Genomic DNA, 13,080 nt, shown 5'->3' with positions numbered 1-13,080 from the left:
AGCCCTTTTAGGTTCCTACCAGTTAAGACATTCTGTGGTCCTATGATCTTTAGTGGATTTCCTCTAATAAGTTGGCAAGCCTCTAAGGGAAGGCATTTCATCTTATACATCTTTGCAGAAGACCCCCTTCTCTTCCACCCACTATGGACCTTGCTTGTGGTGGGCAGTAAATACACAAGAGACCAGTCTGTGAATGCAGCCCGATGGTCACTCTTGAGCCCCTGAGCCCTGCAGGAAGGTCTTAAGGCCTGCAGGCTTCAGGATTGCTTCTCATAAATTCCTGTATGTCAGAGAAAAGATGGTAACTTCTGGCCTTTCTTCTCAAGACTCCAGGATGGAATTCTCAGTAAGCAACATTGAGCCTCCTCAAAGAAGCTCCCAAAGCACCTCAAAGGCTTTTATAAATGGCTTCTGTGGGTGTTTGCCCCAAGATCTGTCCCTGGACAGAAAAATTCAAGAGAAACAATTATTTTATGCTACCCCTCCTTTCTTTCTCATTAAATTTTTAAAAATTGAGATTAAAACACCAAATAAAGAGTCATTGCAATTCCTAGACTAGGAACCGTTATTCACTAAGGTAGACTTCGAAATCCAAGTAATAAGTGGATTCTCTGGTTGAAGATGTGGAGGATTCCATACAGAGAAAGAAATCCCAGTAAGGTTACTAAGAGAACTCTATCTTTGAAAGGAACCCCCTATTTTGTTAAGGTAATGCACACACAAAGAATTAGCAACTTGGATTACTTATTTGAGGTATGTGTGTGTGAGTGTGTATGTGTGTGTGTGTGCATGCGTGCACGCATGCATGGGTGTATGTTTGAGACGAAGAGAAAGAAAAGTTATGAAATGTGATGAAATCTCATTGAAAAAAATGTAACGTAGAAAATTGAGAAATTACAATAACCTTCCTTTCTGAATTTGGACTCTCCCTCCCTTACTCTGATGTCCTTTTTGATTTTCACAGTTTAAATCCCTAAAGAGAGATACAAAACCGTCCAAGATATAAGTCCTGTGATTATTTCAATTTAGCTGAAGAATACTTAAACCTTCACAGGTTTAATCAACAGTGGCACATACCCCCAGCCCCCATCCTTTCTCCTTTGTGTGGAGTGGAGAAGCACAGCCCTCCAAGGAGACTTTCAGGATGGCTTAGCTGCCCCAGCTCAGTGCAGGAGCCTGAGAGCTTCGAGCCTTTTAGTTGGCCTTTGTGGTGCTTCTGAGATAGTATCAGAAACTCCTGATCTCATCTTCCTGAGGCCAAAGACATAGATTTAAGGGGTTAAAAATTGATCTCCAGTACCAACAAATGTTCTTTAAACAATGTGCAAATTCAACATAATGATCACAGAAATAAATAAGCCACAATGATAATATTTGCTGCTGTACATTTCTCCACGTGGCAAATTAATTTATTCTGATTCCGAACTGGCAACCAATAGCAATATTAATTTACCAGATGGAGACACAACCTACATTCACATGCTCTTCAAGCCACAGACAAACCTCTTTTCAAAAGTAGATACAGCAATGCATAAGAGGATCACAACCAAGCAAGGGATATCTACTGAATATCTTCATGGTGGTCAGTACAGTGCAAAGTGCAATTTCAGAGAGAGTATGAATCCCAGGCTGCAGGGAGCTTAAGCACTAAACCTAACCACAAAATAATCAGAGTGCGATATAGGGGGGAAAACATGCATTTAACCCAGGGATCAGTGGGTTAATGCCATAGGATTTGAAACAAGAAACAGATAACTGAGTAGGAATCAAAGGCTTCTGGGAAGAGGCCGAAGTTAACTTCAGCCTGAAAGAACAGAATGGATCAATTAAAAGAACATTCCTGGATGGCCAATCAGTCTAAACAAAGGCAAAGAGGAAGGGATTATTATGCCCCTTGCAGAGAATAGTGGAAGTCTGATCTGGCTGCAGTTGACAGAATTTTAGAGAGAAGGGTAACAGAGTTGGACTCGATTATGGAGAACTCTAAAAGTCAGGTAGAGGAGTTGACATTTGATTTGCTCTATATATCAGGTAAGGATTGTGTTTAGCTGCAAGCCACGGAACTTGGGATTTTAAAGGATTCATTTTTTCAGTTAAGAAGACCAGCACCAGTGGGTACAGGAGCTCCACACTGACAATCTCCCTTTACCTCTTGACCACATTTGGTAAGAAGCATTGTTGCTTCGTGGTTCCAATATGGCTGCTCCTCCTCCAGCCTCATATCCACATTCCAGGCAGTTTTATCTACTATTTATTGTACAAATAAATAGAATAAAACAAAATCCTCTTAAGGCTAGAAAATTATAGCAATTTGAAAATTCATCATTTAAGTACCAGTTATTGTATGAGACAGTGATGATGCAGAAAGATTTCAAGGAGATCCCAGTGTTGTAGGAGGTTAGATTATTGCAATACCCCGTGAGGAAGCTCTCTCGGGGGTGTGGACACAGTCTGTGGGAGCTGAGAGGAAGGAGGACTGATTCTGTCTGAGGGCTGGGGCATGCTTTGTACTTTGATATTGTGTGGTTTTACAGTGGTAAAGATAGGATTGGACTTTTAACAACTGAGCTACATCAGGGCCCTGGGGAAGGACCTTACATTGCCAAAATCTAAAGGGCTCACAGCTGACATGCCAGAGTGCCCTGTCATGTCTTGCTGCAGCACTGGGGAAGAAGCCAGGGAGAAACTCGGAGGGCTGGAATGGAGAAACTGGATTAGTCATTATTTGCAGTGTGTAATTCTGTAATTACTGTGAATCTTTACAACAGATTCATCTTTATTTCAAGGCTAAATGTAGTTCATTTTTGGACTTATACATACTGGCGTTCTTAATGCAGTTAATTGAAGGTCAGCCTAATTTTCCAAGTCTCCAATTCATCCTGTGTTCCGGAGAACACACTGGTAGGGAAGGCTTAAGCACTGGATGGGAAACGGGAAGGTTTTTCTCTCATCCTTCACATCCAGAGATAGTCCTTCATCCTTTACTTGTTGTTTTAACTGACATTTTAATGATTTAAAAAAGGAAAACAGAACATTTTGAAAGAAAATAGTTTCTGATGTTAGTCAAGGAAATGTAGTTCTGCTTTCTGTTCTCTCATGTTCAGTAAATCAATCAACCAATTAAACACTCTTCTAGCAGCTCTTAAAATGTTTGGCGCCACATCTGGTTGTCGGTTTCTTCCACTGCACAATGAGTTCCTTGAACCTAGTGTTTGGTTTATGAGACACGGTCCTCCTGGCAGCCAGCATAGTGCAGACACAGAAGAGACACTTGAAGCAGTTTGCTGAGTGAATACCTGTGGGGCAGTTCCTCACAGTCTGAGTCTTTACTGTGGTTTATACTTTTTTTTTTTTTTTGATGATATAAGCCTAGGCCATAAAGCTGTATACCCAAAGTATAAGCCAGGGTGAAGTCTGACAAAGCATCAAAAGACCTTAGGCAGAGGCTGAGGCTGGAGGATCACTTGAGTCTAAGAGTTCAAGACCAGCCTGGGCAACAAAGTGAGACCCTATCTCTTAAAAAAATTTTTTTTAAAGACCTTAGGCAGAAAAATCAAGGAGTCCATTGAAATGCCTCAAGGGAATTTTTCAGAGCTCAAAAGGAAGGGAATCTCAAGTCAGACAAGTGTTTGCTGTTTGGAAGCCAATATGAATGTTTGCATTTTTAATGCAAGTGTTTGAATAGCTAAGTCATCTACGGTATGTAAAAGTATCAGTTCCAAAACTATACCATTAAAAGATTCCTTTTCAGCCAGGTCACTGAATAGCTGCAGAGACACCTACCTAGAAGCTATGGTGGGAATGGCCCTCTACAATCCTCTTCCCCAGAGATAGCAGATAGTACCAGATTCTTCTATTTCCTTCTAGAGGTAGGCTATCTGTACATGTACACAAGGAGATAAGTGCATATATTTTATAAGTATGTATATTTTATAAGAATGATTTTAGTGAGCATAATCAATAGAAAAAAATCAGTATGAAGCAGATGAATGAGAAGACTTGGAATTATAAAAATGTAAAGCGAGGAGAAAAGGGATTCAGATGCAGAGTGATCATTCATCAGAAGGCAGAAATATAGCAAGAAATCCATCTACATAAATAAAAAGAAACAGTGGAGTCCTAGACGCATCTGCCCATGAGGATGGGCATTTCCACAAAGTGAATGAGTATTTTTGCAAGGAGAGTCATGGGGAATCTGCAGCTATTGAGTCAGTGAGTGAAATCATGATGGCCTGCCCTCCTGGGGAGGGCAAAACAAACACTGTGTTTGTGGGAATGTGGACATGTTTTACTCTGTGGTGGCATACTCACTCAGAGGCTCATTGGCATTTGCCCACTGTTACCTTGGGCATTTTCAGAGAGCTCCCACATTAATTTATGTTATTTCAGTGAAACAGAACATTTTATCTTTCATATCAAAGGAACATGGCATTCATTGGCCAAGGAGCCTGAGCTAGGATGAAGCAGGGGCCATCCCTTCCAAGGAGCGCTACCCTATTCCCTGCTATGCCATGGCTAAAGCACCTTCCTCAGGGGAGATGTTCTTAGCAGTTAATTTATGTGAGGTTGGCTCAGGATAAACTGGGACAGAACAAGTGAACCAGTTAGCCCTGCCCTCAGGAAGTGACAAAATTTTGCTTAGGGTCAGGGAGCAAGAGAAAGCTAGAACGTGGTTATTTTTCAAGTAAATTTTCAAGTAATGATTGGATTTAAACCATATATGAGGCACCAGGCAAGTTTCTGATTTTCCAACCAGATTATGCTAGAAATATAGGACATCCACACACACAGAAAGGTGACTGGCAGTACAGGACCCTGCCAATGAGTGGAACATCCAACAATTGTGATAGGCTTCAGAGAAGTGAGGGGTTTGGTTCTGGCTCTTATAGAAAGGAAGGTTTCACCTTGAAGTTTCCATAAAGACTCCACTAGAGAGGCATCTTTCCTCCTCCTGCCTGCAGAGTCTTGCAACAATATGGCTGATACAGCCAATGAAATGTCAAAGAAAGAACGCAGCTTGTTGCTCAGGTGAACAGCATCTGGTGGGACCATGGCAACTTAGGATTTGGCCTGTGAGTGTGGAGATTATTATAATAAGCAACTTCCATGATGCTGGAGAACTCAGTTCATCAAGCCTAGGGGAAATGATGCCCAAGAGTGACCTATGGACCTAAGTATCAATGTCAATCAATCTTTTGAATTATAAGAGGTAGGAGTATATTTTCTAATGGCCAGAATAATCTTGTCCATTGATAGCAGACTACTTTATTATTATTATTATTTAATTTATTTATTTATTTAATTTTTTAAGTCAGGGTCTTGCTCTGTTGCCCAGGTTAGAGTGCAGTGGCATGAAAATGACTCACTGCAGCATTGAAACCCTGGACTCAAGCAATCCTCCCACCTCAGGCTCCTGAGTAGCTGGGAATACAGGCCCATACCACCATATCTGGCTAAGTTGGTTGTTGTGGTTGTTTGCAGAGACCGTGATCTCAAACTCCTGGCCTCAAGCAATCCTCTGGCCTCAGCCTCCTTGGTTGCTGGGTTTACAGCTGTGAGAGACAGTGCCAGGCTCCAGACGAGATTGCATTTCAAAGAATGTTAGAGCAATTATAGAAGATTATTTACTGAACATGCAATCAGAGCAAAAGATTACCTTGAAGGATAATTTAGTGCATCATCCTTGCCCCCACAATATTCTTGCCGAATAGACTATACATACACAAAAATGCTTGTATCTGCCATATTTAAAGTCTCCCCTTTGGAAAGAGCAAGAATTAAGATTATTAAATCCTCATAACCCTTTTCTCCTCTGTATACCATATGCATATTATTGGACACATTCCATAAAGATGAACTGATCACTGGGTGGCATCTGGTCACCTTGACTATTGCTGGATGTTTTCTGAATAGCTTCATATACACTTTTAATAATGGTGTGCAGAATAGCATTTTCTTGTATATTCCTTTTATATTTTTAAACTTATTTTTAATTTAAATTTAGTAAAATTCATTCCTTTATTTTTTCAAATTTTGACAAATACAGAGTTGTGTAATTATCACCACAAAGTACAAAATATTTCCATCAACTTCTCCCCAGCTAATATTTCCTTGAGTTATGCTTTTAAAATAGGTTCCTTCCACAGATGGCTAACCTCATCAATGATGCATTGATTCTCAGCACCTTTGCCTGCAGATAGTCATATTTTCTGGTATTATCTACCAATTCTGGAGCCCAGCAGACTGACTATACTGTCATTTCCAGAGTTGGACCAAATGAAGTTTTCTAACATGTCTATGCATTTTTTTGTGTAGCTAGGAGTAAGTTTATCAAATTTGTTTGATCTATGAACATAAACAACATATATTCAAAGACATTCCCTCTGAAGAAAGTTGGAGAAAAATTCTAACATTCTAGTTAGAGCACCATCTATAAGAGATACACTAACTCTGAGGGTTGGAGAAGAGAATTGCTAAGTCATATCTCCAATTCATTTCCTTCCTTTAAATGGGTCACAAGGACAGAGATAACCCCAACACACTAGCAACTGTTCCAAGTTCACTCCTGCTTTTCAGAAACTGGCCTAGGTATTCAGCACTTTTAAAAAAACACTTTCTCTTTCCTAAATGAAACTCACATCTATTTCAACCTATGCAAGTCAGTATCTGAATCTGTTGTTGATAATTTTTTTACTAAGAGCTTCTTAAACATATATAAGATATACAAATAGTAAATATGCATGTTCATTATGAACAATTTAAAAAATACACAACTAAACTTGACTTTATGTTATGTCTTGGTGGTATTTAGGAACTTTCAAAAAATTAATTTTGTGAGTTCAATTGGCTATTTCATATGTGAACGAGTCTCACCACCAATTAATACTTTCTGGCCACGTAGAGGACTCTGACAGAGTCACACCATGGACTGACAGATTATTTTTATAACCAAATTGGAGGAACTAGGGTCTATAAATTAAATGGGGGCCAGAAGGGCATCTGGAAGGGTCCTGGGGCCTGGCCCAGCATCTGGTTATATCTTTTTGATTCTACCACGGACCCAGAGAGTGACAAGGGAGAACATTCACTTCTTTGACCACGTATTGCTCCATTTGCTAGCTATGTTTCGAACCCCTTCTCTTCCTGCCAATCACAGGAATGCCAGACTGAATCATTACTTGCCAAATATCTACGAATGAAGAACACAGCAGTACAAGTTCATATATATTAAGACAATTGTGTTGAAACATTAGAACATTTCATTTTAAGACTTAAAAATCCCTCTTCAGAGGAGCCTCCCTAGGAGGTCCTTTGTATGAACAGAGAGGATAACTGCCAGTCCATGTCTCTCCTCTTCTGCCTTCCTGTGGTCCTCCCCCAGCCCCACCCTTTGCTTCTCTTCACTCTGCTGTTTATTCTCACCCTTTTCCTTGACTTTCATCTTTTCCCTGCCTCCATCTGTGTTGAGAGCAGAGTTCTGAGCTATAATAAGTAAACTGCCATGCTCATATTACAAGGGAAGTTAGGGTCTCCAAGAGTAAAATGTAACATATTCCAATGAAAATGGGAAAGCTTCAAGGAATAAAGAGTTCATTTTCTCTCTTTCACAGAAGAGTGAATATTCTTTCGTGAATTTCAAGACCAAAGGAAGTCAGTGTAGTGGAGGAGAGATAAATAGATTTGCCCATGGCATCCTGGCTCACTGTGACTCTTCTAAGAACATTTACTGGAATGACCTTCGATTTGAATGAGAACAAAAAAATACCAGTAATTTTATCTGGGGAATATTTATATTTTGGTGCATTAGGTGAATTCCCAATTAAAGAGCATTATTAGAAGCATATTTCCCCTCAAACTAAATGTGGTTTCATCTTGGTTAGTCCTTACATTTCTCTCATTGGTCCTTACGGGTCAAAGAGGAGGTCTTGGTTTTGGTTTTAAAATTCCTTCATTCCCTGTTTCTTCATAACCAACTCTTATAGATAATACTAGTTAAGAAAGCTGCCTGAGTCCCAGATTCTTTTAATACAGATCAGTCCAATATTTTCCTTTTCAAACTATTTGTTTCTTGATTTATAGCCTATTGCGTTTGGATAATGAATTGTAGAAAGCCAGGGACCTTAGAATAATGCCTGACCATAACAACGAAAATGAATGATTATTCTAAAGTCTTCTCCTCCTTACTAGTACAAAGAGCAGGCTGCTACTAATTTCCCAAACATTATTTTTAGGTGGAAGAGTGCAGGGTGACCATCCACTCCTGGTTTACATTTCCCTTTCTCAATCCCGGGGTCTTTCTTTCTACCTCTGACTGCCTTTTGGACTTTTCAGGAATCTGTTTTCTGACTGGGTTGCAGAACCTGATGGAACTTTCATAATGGCTCTCCAGCATTAGTGTAGCCAGGATTTAGGGCTTATCCTGAATCTGAGGGTTAGTTCAGAGAATAGTGCCCTTGGATGAGGAGGGTAAGCAACAGCTCACACAAAGCATGTGTTTCAAGTTCTTTTCAAAATAACTACCTAAGAACGTATAAGTGTGCTGATGATTTCATTAGAGACATACCAAAAGTCATCTGCAGTCTAAACAATGCAAGACAAAATTAAACATTTTAAAGCTTCATGGGGAGACTTTAAAGAACCACCCATTTCTTCTTTCATCCCAAAGTAGTTGATGGGGCATCTATTTTGAGCCAGGCACCATTCCAAGAACTGAAGATGCAGCAGTGAATGAAACAGACCCAGTCCCTGTCTTCACAGTCAAGCAGGAATTGTAAGAGCTGGTTTGCTAGTGTTGATCCAGCACTATTTTAGTGTCTGAGACTTTGGGTTTGACAAACAGGTCCTCCTGTCCCTAGGAAGGTGACCTCTGATATTAGATTAGAGGCAGTGTTTCAGTTTCTCACACACTGGCTGAAATAGCTCATGAGACCAGTCTTTGCTTCAACTCCCCATTCATCAAAGCAGTCTGTTGTTAATATATGCTTGTAGATATCTCCATAATAGCACAGAAAGCCATAAAGAAGGGATGGGGAGATATTCTTTAACTACATGGTTTATTGCCACATGGAATGAGTAAACTCATCCTACCCTTACCCGCGGCCTTTTTCAGTGTGGTTTATCTTCACTGCTGTGACAAGACCAACTCAGGATAAATGGGTAAAGTCTTGGTTAACTTGCAAAGCAGAGGCCCAGATGCCATCGGTGGTGATCAAGAGCTTCAGCTTAGAAAACAGACATGATGTCAGACAGCATCAAACCACTGATCACAATCCAGCCCCCCACCCCTGTCCACTCTTTCTCACTCCTTAAGGGCAGCATACTGTCTAGTGTTTAACATTCTTTCTCACACACGCTCTAAATTTCCAACAACCCTGTGGGGATATCCTAACTCCCATTTCATGGATGAGAAAATCAAACCTCAAAAGTAACTTAGTCTCCCACAGCTGCTAGCACAAAGCCAACATTCAAACCTAGACTTTCAGGCTCCAAACCAATGCTTTTTCCATTATCCCATACCCAGCGGCATTTACATTTTCAGTTCTTCTTTCTTCTTGCGTGTTGTTTCAACTCTTCCTGGTGGGGAACTGTCTTACAACCTGCTGGTTTTCTCCAGGGCCTCTGGGGGCAGCCATGGATCAATGACTCAGGGGAGGGCTTGCCCCTCCTCCCCATGTTTTGGGTCTCTTAACCAGATTGCCACCCCCAAGCCTCTCCTGCCTCCTACATAAGAATCCTGTCAGTTCTATGGGTGCCCGTGGATCTATTTTTAAAAATAGGGGGAAGCATGTGGGTGGTACACATCGAGGTTTTCCAGGAATCTATTAATATTTTTTGCCGAGGACATCCAGAATTTTAACTTGACTGATTTCAAGATAAATTGCCTCTTTAGGGAGATATCCTTCCCCTGCTTTTCCCTTCAACACTCCCCTTCCCCAGGATGGATTTGTTTTCTGGATTTTGTTGTTGTTTTACCGCCTGGGGCTTCTCCGTATCACCTGGTGCTGGGGCTCAAAGGCAGAGATACTTATAGCTAGAAGCAACCACAGCTGATTTCTCTCTCAAGCAGGACGAGGAGAAATCAGATCTAGTTCTCCTTGACCTCTGTAGGGACTGGTGGTGCTCCTTAAGATCTTTATGCAGAAAGGCATCTGTATTCAGAAAGGGACTGCCGTTTTAAATGTAAAAATTTCCGTGGATTGATCCTACTTTATCAAAACCTTCTGGGTTTCTAATTTTATTCTTGTGTGCACAGACTACTATTTTTAGGGTGGGAGAATCATCATATATACACACAGAAACTGAAGGAAATAAATATTATGAGATTAAAATATATAAAAAATTAAAATGTACACACCTAAAGTCTCTATTTGGGAACATAATTGTGTCACTTATGTTTAAAAAGATAACCACATCATCTCTGTTTCAACATTTTTTTTTTTTTGCTTTACTAGGACAATGGTGATAAAAATTCAAATGTTAAAAATAAATATGCTTTTGAGATTAACATAATATTGGAAGTATATTACAACTCCTAATGTATTAAAAGGAAACAATTACTTGATTATGTCATAACTAAAAACAAAAATATTAAACAAAAGCAATAATAACGTGCATAGACTGAAATACTTTCCGTTTCAAAATTAGTGATAACATTCCTTTCCAAATCGGTAGCTTTCCAGTATAAGCTACACCACGTTGTATAAAGATACAACATGTCATTAGCCATGCATGTTCAAGTACCTTCTTAATAATAAAATACACAGGAAACTCAGTAAGTTTTGGCCCAGGTTCTGACATGTTTCTTTTTCACTAATTCTCAACCCAAGCTCTCTAGTATGTACTAGGAATTATTGCCTCTTTTAATCAGAGGAGAATTTTAAAAAGAAAAAGAAGTTTGCTTCCCGATGGGCTCGCAGTGGTTTGCCATAGGCACTTGTAGTCTGGAAGACTCTTTTCCAATCTGGGTAGCCTTTCTACAAAAAGAAATTTCTCTCCCAAGGGGTTATAAAACCAACTGTGTTCCAAATGAAATCATAAGGAAAGGATCTGCCATTGTCCCCTCCAATTAAGCAGGACACATTTAGTCTTTTTGAAAGTCAATTATTTTTATAGATGCAACAAATTCTTGGGCCAGGGCCACACCCTCTATAACTCTATGTGAATCTAGAGATCAGGACCTGCTGGATTGCAAGCTAAGATATAATTTAGTAAACAAGAAAAACCTCAAAGAACCTCTGCTTCCCCATCCTCCTGCTGGTCCTTTCTGATAGCAGCAGCACCACTCTCGTTTCACCCACCCACACCCCTCTGGGTCTCATAAAGGTAGACATTTCATTCTCCCACTGCCTTCGTGACTTCCTACCATTGCCTGGACCTTGAGGCAGCAGTGGAAGAAGATCTAGCATTGCAGTAAGAATTTTAGGAGTAGACCCCGCTGGAGGAAAGTCCTGTGGCCCGCTGGGCTCGGCTCAGCACCCCTACCCCTGGCTGCCTTGTGGGAATAAACAGACAAATTGGGGGAAAAAAAAAGAATTTTAGGAGGAAGCAAAGCTGACACAGGCTGGGCCTCCCATTTGCTGGACACACAAGTTCTTGCTCATAATTACCAAGCCCAAAACCTGCGGTAAGAAAGACAAGCCAGGGCTATCTTTCCACTCACATGAACACAAAGCAAATATTAAGCATTATTTTTTCATCCTCTGTCCAGTTTCACATACAGCTTTAAATAATGCCCAGATAGTCATATAATAAGGACACATATTTTTCCTCATTGGATTGTCTGTGTATAGACTTGGTAACAAAATTTTAAAAGGCTCATTTTTGTTTTAATTGTACTGCAGCTCTCAAGCCTCTCAAAAAGACACACGTGCAATTTAAGAATTTAGGAATATCTAGATAATTGTAAAAGCTGTATCTGACTCACCAAGGATCATAGAAAATCACTGAAAGCTGTTGGTCCTCTCACCCCTGGGACCCTCACCCCATATGACCTTGTTTGTAGATGGTCCCAGGGGCCAGAGCCCTGAGTTAGTCTAAGATCCCATGTCGGCCCTGTCTCCAGTGGCCTTACGTCAGACCTTACACCTGGCCAAGCCAACTGGCTTCATGGGAGCCTCTGATGAGCAAAAGGGATTGATCCCATTTCAAACTCAGAGGCCTTGGGTAGAACTGACTTTCACTGGAAATTTGGAGTTGGCACTTAGTTCATTCTGTCAGTATCCATATGAGGAAGATAGAAAACTGACAAGGACAGACACAGTGGCTCACGCCTGTAATCTCAGCACTTTGGGAGGCTGAGGCGGGAAGTTCACTTGAGGTCAGAAGTTTAAGACCAGCCTGGCCAACATGGTGAAACCCCATCCCTACTAAAAATACAAGAATTAGCTGGGCATGGTGGTACATGCCTGTAATTCCAGCTACTCGGGAGGCTGAGGCACAAGAATCACTTAAACCCAGGAGGTGGAGGTTGCAGTGAGCTGAGATTGTGCCACTGCACTCCAGCCTGGCTGACAGAGCAAGACTCCATCTTCAAAAAAATAAAAAAAGAAAACTGGTAAGGAGAAATGTGAAAAACACAATGCTTGGGGAGGCCGAGACGGGTGGATCACGAGGTCAAGAGATCGAGACCATCCTGGTCAACATGGTGAAACCCCGTCTCTACTAAAAATACAAAAAATCAGCTGGGCATGGTGGCGCATGCCTGTTATCCCAGCTACTCAGGAGGCTGAGGCAGGAGAATTGCCTGAACCCAGGAGGCGGAGGTTGCAGTGAGCCGAGATTGCACCATTGCACTCCAGCCTGGGCAACAAGAGCGAAACTCCGTCTCAAAAAAAAAATAACACAATGCTTGGTTCAGACTCTGGTCCTGCCACTGGCTCTTTCAGATATGCCCATGTTCCATGTCACCAGGACACAATAACTGGCTGTATCAGCAGGGGAAATGTCAGGCACCACAGGAGAAACCAAGGCTGCCCTTTACTTTGACACGTACCTGAAATGAGAGACCCATGTGCAGCTTTATTTCACATAATAAAGGAATATTTCATCCCAGATTGCTTCAGGTTGAAGACTGGAATGTGT

The 13,080-nt window shown here is 40.9% G+C and overlaps 1 protein-coding gene across 2 annotated transcripts in view; it reads left to right on the top strand.

Annotated features, from left to right (window-relative positions):
• Nucleotides 1-13,080, top strand: part of ZNF366 (zinc finger protein 366) — a 66,080-nt gene that overhangs the window by 30,296 nt on the left and 22,704 nt on the right. The window lies entirely within an intron of this gene.

This window comes from Cebus imitator, unplaced genomic scaffold (assembly GCF_001604975.1).
Source record: "Cebus imitator isolate Cc_AM_T3 unplaced genomic scaffold, Cebus_imitator-1.0 Scaffold50, whole genome shotgun sequence".
Classification (NCBI taxonomy): domain Eukaryota; kingdom Metazoa; phylum Chordata; class Mammalia; order Primates; family Cebidae; genus Cebus; species Cebus imitator.
Note: the sequence above shows the minus strand (reverse complement) of the source record. Positions and strands in the feature narration are given on the sequence as shown.